This window comes from Lathyrus oleraceus, chromosome 2 (assembly GCF_024323335.1).
Source record: "Lathyrus oleraceus cultivar Zhongwan6 chromosome 2, CAAS_Psat_ZW6_1.0, whole genome shotgun sequence".
NCBI classification, from domain to species: Eukaryota; Viridiplantae; Streptophyta; class Magnoliopsida; order Fabales; family Fabaceae; genus Lathyrus; species Lathyrus oleraceus.
The window spans coordinates 344100143-344112866 of NC_066580.1; the positions used below are offsets into that span (position 1 = coordinate 344100143).

At 37.6% G+C, this 12724-nt stretch overlaps 1 long non-coding RNA gene and 1 other non-coding gene across 2 annotated transcripts; one reads left to right on the forward strand and one right to left on the reverse strand.

The window, feature by feature from the left end:
• Nucleotides 1-209: 209 nt before the first annotated feature.
• LOC127119438 (uncharacterized) lies at nucleotides 210-1417 on the reverse strand. Its single transcript, XR_007802825.1, has 3 exons — nucleotides 1378-1417; nucleotides 913-1038; nucleotides 210-274 (listed from the first exon to the last, which is right to left on the reverse strand). It is a non-coding gene; the product is annotated as an uncharacterized LOC127119438 (long non-coding RNA).
• Nucleotides 1418-1685: 268 nt separating this feature from the next.
• On the forward strand, nucleotides 1686-1757 carry TRNAC-GCA (transfer RNA cysteine (anticodon GCA)). The gene has a single exon. It is a non-coding gene; the product is annotated as a tRNA-Cys (tRNA).
• The last annotated feature ends 10967 nt before the right edge of the window (nucleotides 1758-12724 follow it).

Genomic DNA, 12724 nt, shown 5'->3' on the forward strand with positions numbered 1-12724 from the left:
TTTGCCTTAAATGTATCAAAATATATACAAATTTATGTACACATTTACAAGTCATAACATATACTACAAATGTACACATTAATTACACAAATTTATGAACAAACATTGAGCTTTATCATGATAGTATGGTGACGACAAATACAGCTGACAATATATCAACATTTACAAGAATCTCAGCTGTCTGGCTTTGCAACCATGAAACCTTGTTAGCTCAGGATAAGCTGGTGTTTACATCTTCTGACCTTGAGGCAACTTGGTAATTTGATCTTACATTCTGAAAAAAAGTTAATAATTAAGCACTCCCATAAATTAACAACAAAACTAGAAGTATTGTTTTACTCAACTGCCGTAATTATAAGAAATGATAATTGTGTAATCACACATCACAGAAGTAGGAGTAAATGCTTGTCAAAGTCCCTTTCAGATGCAAGTGACCTTAATTTGATTCTCTAAACAGTTGATATCAATTTGGTCTTCCTCTTCCATGACATAAAATCATAAAAAATGACTTAATGTGTATTATCTCCGTCTCAAATTATAAGTCGGTTTTAAAAAAATAGGAATAACAATAATGTATTAAGTTACGTTGTGGTATTTTGCCAATTTCATAAAATTCTAGTATTAAAACTAAATTCAATTTACTTGTAATCTGGTTTTGATTAAAAACCGGTTTGAACCGGTTTAGAACCGGATTGGAACCATTTTCTATTTTTAAACTGGTTTTTATCAAATGTGGTTTGGTTTTGAAACTAGAACTAATAAAATGGATTCTTGTAGTTTGGGTAACCATGCACACCCCTAGTTGAAATTCCACCCTTTTAAGGTAAATTAGTGGGATGTCGCGGTTCGAACCCAGATAAGAATGATGATAACAGAAAGTAGAAATTTGCTTGAAGTTATTAAAGTGAGTACCTCTAGTAATGTGATGTAATAGAAGTCCTCCATATGCTGCATGTAAGCACTTCCATCTCTGATTGAGCGGAATATATTAATTTCAGTTTGTAACAACTTCTCAATAAGTTCCATTTCGCCCATTATCTAGATGGATCAAAGTTGAGAATGGTGAACATTAAAGAAAAATAACTCAAAAAACTTAAAAGGAAAAATTTGTCAACTGTGACTAGTAAAAATATAATTTAAGTATGTGTAGTGAATGTCTATCATTTTAAACCCCAAAAGTGACTACATTATTTCATGCCAAATCATTAAAATTGCTTTTTCTAGGATTTTCCCCCTCAATATCTATTTGTGATGTACTGATATTACATGTTATATGCACGTGGAATTAAAACGCATGCAGTATAGATATGTGAGTGTATTTGTACAAATGAGAAGAAAAATGCAAAGAACACTAGAGAAGGAGAAGAAGAAACATACGAAGTCGTTGATTATGATATTTGGTGTGGATTCCCCAACAATATCACCTTCGTAACCATTTCCAAGAATATCTTTATTCTCCTGGGTAATATATGCATTTGATATATCAGCTAGCGTGAAGAACCATTAGGAAGGATGAAATTACTTTCTTTTATCTCAAATGTAACTTTCATATAGTGTAGATTAATCATACAGCTTTTTATATGCAGTGACACCTAAAATAGTATTATGAAAAGATGGCATAAAGAATTCCTTAATTTTTTGTAAAAAGGTTTATAACAAGTTGATTGGGCCTTATCACCACCAAAGGGTCCATAGCTTAGTGGTAGAGCATTTGACTGCAGATCAAGAGGTCACCGGTTCGAACCCGGTTGGGCCCTTCATTTGGTAATTTATTTTTACATTAATGACTAATTGTGAAACCCTTTTCAATCATTTCGCCTACATATTATTACTACAAGTTTTCAAACTAATTAGTCTCATTAAAATTGTCAAATAAAGACCAGGACACAGTGCAGAGTATATTTTTGTATTTTAGGCATGTTTGAAGCATTGGCTTAAAATCATGTTGTGTTTGAAGCATTGGATTAAAACTTACTAAGGAATTCGTTGAAACTCCTGCAGCAAGAAATAAAGGTTGATTGATATGACAATAACTCATGAACCTGCCCATTGTAGGAATGATATCTTTGTGATTCACAATTCGCCAGCTATCTTTAACTTTCTGTAAATATAAGAGGAAACCTGTTAATTGTTTTAGAAACAGAAACAGAGAAACAAACAACTCTACTTTTACCTAACATAGGACAGTTTGGAAGACAAAATGGCTCTAAATAAAATATTCTGGAGTTTGCTGTGACTTTTCACCGCATGCTCCATTCACTTAATGCTTTGGTAGGGTAGTTTAGATTTAGAACAATTCATAAGAAATTGAGAACTTTCCAACATGTGGCAACAAATATAAATTGACAATCCTAAAAGAACTACAACATAGCATAACTTGACAGTACTTTATATTATGGAGAAAAGGGAGATATAAATTGGGGACATGTTCTTTCTTGACTTTAGATGCTAAATGTTAAATATAGATCACAGTATTCTTCCTGTCACAGCTGTTGGGAAGTCTCTGACTGACTATAACTTGGTAGATCTCAGTTAAGATATGATTTTATGGTATCTTTACGCATTTTCTATTAACTTGAGTAGAGGGTGATCCTCCATATATAACTAGTCTAGTACTCAAATGCCAATTGGAATCATGAAACAGTTACAACTCCACATATATCTAGTCTAGTACTCAAATGCCAAAATGAATCATGAAACAGTTGCAACTCCATATATAACTAGTCTGGTACTCAAATGCCAAAACGAATCATATATAACTAGCCAAAGGTATCTTTTGTACAAGATGACTACTATGTACACATTTGGCAATTTTGGAATTTCCAAATTCACGAACATTTTATCTAATATAGCACGTAACAAGGCGACAAAAACAGTGTCAGCAAAATAACTGTATAACCTTTTCTGACCTCATTGTAAACCTTTACAAATCTTTTGTTGCCAACCCTAGGAGAACCAAAATTATACATAGTGATAGAAATCACTCCTCGCCTGATAGACAAAAATCAATCAATGAATCAATAATGTATATAGTAGTTACCATTTATAAATTATGCGTCATAACAATGAATATAAATATTAGGTTAAATTAATTTTCAAGTCAGGTACAAAATGGTTAAACAATAAAAACAAAAATGCACGTCAACAAGAAAAATTGTCAGGATTAAAATTGTTTAGTTTCAACAAAACAGGGAAGACAAATATATTACTTAATTGATCAATTAATTCAGATTATTATAACTCTTATAGTTCCATTCAGCTGAGGAAAAAAGTACATTATTCAGTAAATACATTCTAGATACCAGTTTCTATCAAAATGTAACTAGGTAAGACTAATAAACTTACTTAGCTAATTGATTTGATGAAAGTTCAAGGGCAAGCAAGATAGCCAATGCACCACCCAAACTATGACCAGTCATATAAATATGCCATTTGTGGGTGAACTCAGAATGATCATCTCTGGTACAAAAACAATACACCTTCAGTTTGTCAATATGAAATCAAATATCTAGTAAAATTATTAAAGTGGAGGTGTAAAAGACATTAATATGATAATAGTCAATGACAATACTTATTGGAGTATGAGAGAAGAAAATTGATAGTTATATAGAAAAATGTGGTCATTGTCCGTCTCAGAATTTAGGTTGCGTCCAACTCATCCATAAAAAACCGGCTTGTAAGGTGAGGGTTGCCCCCTCTTGTAAACATAACACAGGTCATATCTCTAAGCAATGAAAGTGTTGGAGGCTGCAATTAAGTCAAGCCAAGGTGCCGCAATTAAGGCGACTAGGGGCGGACCGTAATTAAGGAGGAAATTCCAACAGTCCGCATACCACATTTCAAGCCCAAAGGGCTTTTGCGAGCAAGGGTTTTTCAAGGGAAGTAATAAACCATCCTTTGCCTTAACCCAAAACTCAAACTTGAGTTAGTTTGTTCATTGCTCTAGGAGAATCAAGGGATATTGCGATCTCTTGGACTTTGTTTTATTCTATTCAGACCTTCCTGTATTATATGTATAATGGTTTTCCTATTTTCTTATTTTTCTTCCCACTATTCCTTGATTCAAGGAAAAAAAATTGAATGTACAGCCTTTGACTGTTGAATAAATCAATAACATATTTCCAATGTTGTAGTAATTTATTAGTTGATTCACAAAAAATAAAGCCAATGATTCAACTTAAAAGTTTGAATTTGGCAAGAAAAAGTATTTTCATTTACTAAAAAAATACTCTCCGAGATGTTTTGGAGGCAGTGTTTGGTCAATGAAACTTGTTTGGAGGTACAACTTACACATAACCAATTGCAAGTCTAATCAGAGAAATGATCCTGGTCCTTACAGAGTCATATGCACTTAGAAAGCCCCTGTGAACCTGCAAAGATCTCAGCACCGTCAATAACAGAAGAAATTTTGGTTCTTGTAGCTTTTGTTGCTTCTACTGATTTATAAACAGATAATTGAATTCAACAATCATAGTATAATAACCTTAATCTACTGAAACATACCTGTGGAGTTGCATGTACCTCAAGAACAATTTCTACAAACTGCAAAGAAATTTATTTTAAAAAATGGGGATTAATTAATGAATAATTGAATTAGAATTATGAAAAGTTAAAAAAAAATGAAATTAGGGGTTTGAAGAAAAATTGGGAACCTGGTGAGAAGAAACATCAGCGGTTCTGGGTTTGAGGGATAAATGGAAGTGAGGAGGAATGGAATTGAGAATGGTACAATCGTTTTCATAAACGGATTTCATGGCTTCAACTTCTTCAGCTATCACTTGTTCATCTTCTTCTTCGCCGTCCATTGTTAGCAGAGAACATCAAAGAGGAATTTGCAGAGATACGCTTTTGAACACAAGGGCACCAATTCGAAACCCTAAGCTGGGAGATAAATAGAGAGAGCAAATCAGTAAGAGAGGAGGAATCAACAACAGAAAATCGGAGGCGGAAAATCTCAAACAAAACCCTAAAATCCCAAAATCGATTACCTGGATTTGGAGGCCAGCTTCTTCACGCCTTTCACCACCGCCGTGACACTTTGTAAGAGCTTCTCCTTTTTTCCTTTTATCCTTTTCACTTGCTTGTTAATGGAGATATCGTGAGAGTTGAGAGAGAGTGATTCTTTGAGTTTGAGAGCGTGAGAGGGTTCGTTGATGAGCGACTTTGAGGTAGAAAGTACGCGAGAGAGAGGTCTGAGAGGCGGTGTTTGAGCGGTTTTGTGAGAGAGACGAGGGTTCATTGAAAAACCCAAGAGTTTCCAAAAGCGCTTTCTAAACCCCCCCTTAGACAGCGCTTTTGGTTTTAATTTTTTTTTTAATTTAAAGACTTTAGACAGCGCTTTATCAAAAGCGCTGACTAAGGTCTATATTTAAAAGCGCTTTCTAAAAGGGCTGTCTAAGGGGGGGTCTTAGACAGCGCTTTTAGAAAGCGCTGTCTAAGACCCCCCCCCCCCCCTTAGACAGCGCTTTCATTATTTTTTTGGAACATTTTCCGTGTTTTATTTTAATTTTAACCTTAGACAGCGCTTTCTTTTAAAAGCGCTGTCTAAGATGCGCTGTTAAAAGTCATTTTTGGCGTAGTGTATCAATCAAAGACGGATAGAGTTCAGTATAAGTCATTGGAATTGGATCAAAAGTGACCCTCTTCCTATCGTAGCTGGTGCTGGTATTGTTGTTGTTTCGAGGCTGGTAGGTCTGCTGTTGTGGACGATGCTGTTGTTGATATTGTTGTTGATATTGAACTTCCTTGAAGGAAGGTGTTATATGAGCCACCTGGTGCTGGGTACTGGTAGGGCGAACAGTCTTCCTCTTCACATAGGGTCTTCTCTTGGTATGGGAAGACACGGCATATGCCTCTCCCTCTCTCTTCTTTGCAAAGCCCCCATATCACTTTGCAGAAGAGCCTTCATCCCTGGATAGACGTCCTTCACGGACTCCTTCCTCTAGCCTCATCCCCATATTCACCATTTCGGTGAAGTCCGAGGGAGCACTAGTTTTCATCCTCTCGTAATAGAATGAACTCAAGGTATTCAAAAAGATCTTGGTCATTTCCTTCTCTTCGAGGGGTGGAACAATCTGTGCGGCCAACTCACGCCACCTCTGGGCGTACTCGTTAAACGTTTCCTTCTCTTTTTGGGACATCGCCCTCAGTTGGTCCCTATCAGAAGCCATATCAACATTGTATTTGTATTGCTTGACGAAAGCTTCTCCAAGATCATTAAAGGAGCGGATGTTCGCGCTGTCCAGACCCATGTACCATCTGAGTGCGGCACCGGACAGGCTGTCCTAGAAATAATGGATAAGAAGTTGATTATTCTCGGTTTGTGTTGACATCTTGCGAGCGTACATCATAAGATGGCTGAGAGGGCAAGTGTTTTCCTTATATTTCTCAAAGTCAGGCACTTTGAACTTAACAGGGATTTTGACGTTGGGCATAAGGCACAACTCAGCAGCAGATTTACCAAAGAGGTCTTTCCCCCTCAGAGTTTTCAGTTCCTTGCGCAGCTCAAGGAATTGGTCATTCATGGCATCCATCTTCTCATAAACATCTGGGCCCTCAGACGGCTCAGAATGATAGATGGTGTCTTCGACTCTTGGTAAAGTGTGTACAACGGGAGGTGGCACAGCAAGGACCCGGCTAGATGTCGGCAAAGAAGCGAAGGTTAGAGCTAAACCATCTGGCACGAAGTTTGCGGGCATCCCCCACGGGAACCCGGCCGGCATAGTTGGCGCGAAGTGGGCTGTTGCAGAAGACACTGTAGAAGAAGCGACCTCTGAGATGACAGTCCTCGCGGGAGGAGTTGCAGGAGTGTAAGAAGACTAGCTCTGAGCAACCAATACTGACTCTATCATGGCAGTCAGCCTAGATACCTCCTCCTCCAACTCTCTGTTCTCTTTCTCTAGATGATCCATCAGCTTGGGAAGATTCACTCTGGTGTTATATCGGTGTGTCAGCTTGTCTTTGAAATAAATGAAGAACAAAGAGTTAGACCACTGATCAAGAAGCTTTGAACAAAACCTGCTTATGCATATGATGCATGTGATGCTTATGACTTATTTTTATTTGAGGAAATTTATAGAGATCTATTAGCAAATATTTGGAAATATTACTCTTTTTAGACATATATGGAACACTCATATCAATAATATTTGGAAAAAGTTTTTACACCAGTGAAGAAGTACAATCTTGGTAACCAAATACAATACAAGAGAGAAGGAAAATGAACATCCTATGGAACCCTAGAAACAATCTTCCAAATCTCTCGAGACCAGAAGATAAGCTACACGAAGCCTCTTCACCTCCCTCTCATAGGCTGCCTCCATATCGGCCTTCTCCTTGGCGAGTCGATCGTACTTCCTCTTCCAATACCTGGATGACTAAGGAAGAAGAGAAGTAACTACATCATCAGTCTCATTGATAACCTGATGCTCTAGAAACTCTATCACTGCATCTTTATCTCTAAGATGCTGAAGAAGTTCCTCTCGCTCACGGACCCAAACACATAACCGATCTTCATCTCTCAACTCCTCTACTCCTTGGTTAGGGAGAGTTGAAGTCCCAACCATAACCATATAGGTAGGTCTTGGATAGTCGTAGGGCATGCGGTACTCAGAAGCTCTCTTCCTCACCCAAGAGGTGTAGGGTTCCAAAGTAATATAATTCTTCGGACCAAGCTCTTTCCTTCCCTTCCTATGAATCTTACGCCAAGCGCGGACCATTCTGCCCTTCAAGTTTTGGGGATCTTTACCCTCTTGAAAGAACACACCTTCTAACAAAATGTTATTAGGTTTATCCTTTAAGGGGAACCCAAGCTGACGGCGAGCCAAAATAGGGTTGTAGTTAATTCCACCCACGTGCCAAGAAGAGGCACATTGGAGAACTCACCACAAGAGTCAATGATCTGGACACCATCATACACACGGTTGTACCAAGATATATCGTCATTAGTGAGAGACATAAGTCTCGTGGACCACCGTAGACATCCTTTGTTCTCCTTGAAGGCGAGTGTCCGAGGCAAGTGCGAAATAAACCACTTGTACAACAGAGGCAAACAACACACAATGGTACCACCACCCTTTGTATTCCTCATATGCAAAGAGAAATAAGTGTCACCCAACAGAGTCAGAACGAGATTATGAGTAGAGAAGATCCTAATGGCGTTCACATCCACAAAATTGTCTATGTTGGGGAATAACACTATCCCATAGATGAGAAGTACAAATATGGCTTCAAAGGCGTCCTCACTCATGGCCTTCCCAAACAAAGTAGCCTAGGCGATGAGGAAATCAGATGGGAGACCTTGAATTCCATCTTTGGTAGTCATATGAGCACCAATATCAGATACGTCTATGTGAAGCAGATCAGCAATCTCTTGGGAAAAAGGAACTCTCTCCAAACCATTGAACGACAACTGATCCAGAATAGGTATACCTACAAGATAGGCATACTCCTCAAGTGTAGGCAAAAGCTGGAAATCCGAAAAAGTGAAGCAACGGTACAAGGGATCATAGAACTGCACCAATACACTCATCAGCCCTTCATCCACCTGAGTAGAAAGAATAGACAGAAGCTTCCCATCGCGAGCTTTGAACTCCAAGGGATCTAATACATATGATGTCAAACTCCTTAACTCTTTCAAGTCGGGTTGTCTGAAACTGTACTTCTTCGTATTCCTTCTTTGCTTATCCATGTCTGAAAATTTGCAAATAGACCTCTTAAGTTCCTAGAAATTTTCTCATTGATGATATGGATACAAATGAATGCATGAATGCGTGGATGCAACAATCACACTCAAGGATCAAGCAAGTCATACCACACAAAGGTCACGGGATGGATCAAGTCATCCTCAATATCAATCATCCATTTTGGTGGATTATGGTTTACACCTTATCAACACCCAAGTTCCATTGATATTGAGGATATACGAGAATGGATCAATCGCGAATCAAGGGTTTGTTGCAAGTCACGAGCATGGAGTCTCGGTTAATAACCACCCAACAGGAGTGTACTATGGTTAAACATGACAATCATGTTCTAAAAGAGGTTCCCATAGTCATCATCTCATCTTTCGGATATTATCGGATAAAACGACTACTCGTATTCCAAAAATATTCTCAAGAGAGACTCTTATGAGTGTAGTATCGCGTAACAATCGTATCAAATCTTACACTTGAACGACCTTCGCACTACGTCCTAAAATAGGCCAAGATGGGCTAGGTAATCTAAGGTCCTTGGTTTCTAAGTGTCGCACCTCGAAAAAATGGGGATACGACTTCAAAGCGAAGCGCGATCGCACGCTCGCAATGATGGACTGAACAGAGTCGCCACCGAACTTTATTTATTCCTAAAAAGGAAAGGGGAAATATCGATAAAACCCAAGACAAAAGAAAGGATAAGATATGGTCATCGCAACCAATATCAGGGTTCGGGAGTCGATTACGCAAGGGGAAGGTATTAGCACCCCTCACGTCCGTTGTACTCAACGGGAACCATTAGGTCAGTTGTGTGCGTTAATGTTAGTTAAAATATTAGGCTTTTCAAATTATTAAGTGGGAAAGAAAGAGTAAAAGAGAGGAAAAATGTTTTTGGATTTTTGACGAAGGACTAAACCTAAGTTTTTTATTAATGGGCCTGACAAGATTTAAAAATCCTGCTCCTACGTATCTCAAAAGAGAAATCAAGGCTTACGTAGTTCTGGGTAGAAAAATGTTTGTTTGTTGGTCGATTTTAGCGAAAGCTATATTGTATTAATCGACAAAAACATTGTTTTACCCAAAACAGATGAGGAGTGGACGCGTACCACACATCGAACGGATTTATAGATCTACATTCGGAAAAGCGTCATTTATCTCTACTCAACAATCGTGGCCGAAACATTGTTTTGTATCACTTAAGACAATATATCTTTCATTTATGAAAAAGGTTTTTTGATTAATCGCACGGCGGCGAGAAAAGAGTTTGATTGGTTGGATGTATTTTGAGTGATGGCGAGAACTTGGATGAGCGAGATATACATCTCGAATCCTAGCCTCAGGAGTGCATGGTATACACCATGTTCCATTTCCATCTTTATTGAAAGAGATTAAGATAGGAATTAAGTATTTTGGAATTTGATTGGGAAAGGGTTTGAAGAAACCGCATTGACAAATTTAGGCGATGGCGAGAGTTAAGATTGGCGAGGCATACGTCTCGAATCTTAACCTCAGGAGTGCATGATATACATCATGTTCCATTTCCACCTTTATTGAGAAAAGTGTTTAAATAAGAATTAGGTGTTTTAGATTTAATTGAGAAAGGATTTGGCGAAACCATATTGGCAATTTTAGACGATGGCGAGAGTTAAGATTGGCGAGGCATACGTCTCGAATCTTAACCTCAGGAGTGCATGGTATACACCATGTTCCATTTCCACCTTTATTGAAAAAGTGTTTAAGTAAGAATTAGGTATTTTGAATTTTGTTGTGAAAATGACTTGACCATAGATCAAGTATTGATGGACGTTTGAGAAATTTGTATGAGTGTTTGAAGAAACAAAGTGGGTAAATTGGATGATGGCGAAAGCGAGGATTGGCGAGATATACATCTCGAATCCTAGTCTCAGGAGTGCGCAGTATACACCACGTTCCACTTCCATCTTATTGAAAAGGTCTTAACTATAAATTAATATTTTTTTGAGTTTTTATTATGAAAATGGCTTGACATTGGATCAAGCATTTGATGAAGTTTTTGAAATGGGATGGAATAGGAGGGAGAAATGAGTTGATTTGTTTATTGAGAAAATACTCGACGTTGGATCGAGTCATATTTTTGTATTTTTGAAATTTGTTGATTTTATTCTTGTGTTAGTAGCTAATTAAACAACCAAACAATAAAAGAAATAAAAAGTACAAAATTATTACACATTGGGGGAGTGGGATACATTTGCCAAATGGGGATTACACAATCATGAAATAAATAAGATCGAGCCCAAACAAATAATGCATGAGTGTAGGTGCAAGAGAACCGGCTCATTGTAAGAAAGCCCAAGAGTAAGCTATGTGAGGTTGATGGCGATGCTTAAAAAGCAATCGACTTACAAGGGTGTGAAAATGGGCTCGATATTAAATCGAGAGAAGTATGATTTTTATAGTTTTAAAAATGGTTTTTGCATGTATGATGAAATTAATAAAGAAGCATGGACATAAAAAAAATATTACAAGAAACAAAAATACTAAAAAACAAAATAATAATAAAATATAAAATCTAAAAAGAAATGAAATACTAAAGGGAAATGAAATACTAAAAAAATGTTAAAAAAACTAAAATGCTATCTACGAGCATCGAACCCACTCCTCTTGAGACTATGACACTACCCTTTCTCCACTAAGCTATTTAACAACTAACTGTTATTTTAACACTAACCTAAATATATAAACTAAAATAAATTAAAAAAGAAGGATTAAAATAAAAACTAAAATAGAAGAAAACTATTGGCCTACTGGTAATTAAACCCAGCCGCATGGCTGTTGGGTTTACCAAGAGGAATAAATTGGAAACCTAAAACCTTCATCAATTAACTAAGGAATCTTTTTTATAATGTTTTTTTTTTTTAAAACTACTTACTCTATTAATAAAAAAGAAAAAAAAGACAATAAAGAAAGGAAAAAGCAAAAACGGATCTGTCTCTCTCACAAAGCTCGCTCTTCTCTCCCTCGCGATGCTCTCTCTCCGTCTCACTCCCTAACGACTACTCTCTCTTCGTCTCACTCTCTCTCACCAAAAAAAACCTCTCACAATGCCTTTCCCTCGCTCACATCGCTCACTCTCCGTCTCACTCTCACACGAAGCTTCTCTCGCTACATCGCTTACTCTCCGAACCGTCTCAAACTCAAACAGTCATACACGAAATAGAAAGAGGGAGCTAACCTTCTTCAGGTAACAAAATCGACTCTCTTTGCTTCCTTCAATCGGTCTTTGCTTTTTGATTGATTTTTCGATTTAGGGTTTTCTGCCGTTTGCCGTCGTTAACTCCTCTCCTCCTTCTTGATTAGGGTTTTTGCTAAGTTTCTGCCGTTTTTCTCTCAAAAACATTTTCGTCCCCCTTCTACTGATCTCTGCTTTTCTATTTATCCTTGCACATTAGGGTTTCGAAAGTGATGCTCAATTGTTCCAAAAGAGAAAGCTTTCAGAAGCACTTTTGGATGCTCAGAAGTGCTTTTCCTATCTGATGATGGATTTCGAAAAGGTAATTTTGAACATATGCTTTTCCAATCGCTTTTTGTCCCAATTCCAATTTGGGAACTTTCTGGAATTTCACTGTTTGGTAATTATTGTTACTGCAGGTTAATGGCTTGGAACGGGAAATTTGCATTAGCTTGTTCTTGCTTCAGGGTCCATGTTTTGCAGCATGTTCTATTGTTTGGGTTCAAGCTCATGGTAGGAACTGCTTCCAAAACCTTTCAAAATTCCAAACTCCTTTAGTCTTTTCTGCTTTCTTTCACTACAGCTTCTATTGTGCAGTGGCTTTGGCTTGATTCATCGTCGTTTTGCCAGCTTTTGATGTTGTTGTTAAGCAAATAAAGGAAGATGATGAGCTGACAAATAAAGCTCACAACAACAGTCTTCGCAGAGAGTCCTTCCATGGACTTATTTTTGTTCCAAAATTGAATGTCATTCTTAAAAGCCAGAAAGTCAAATACTGAATGAAGAAGAGAAACGACCATGGTAATTCCTAGGAGGTAAGGAT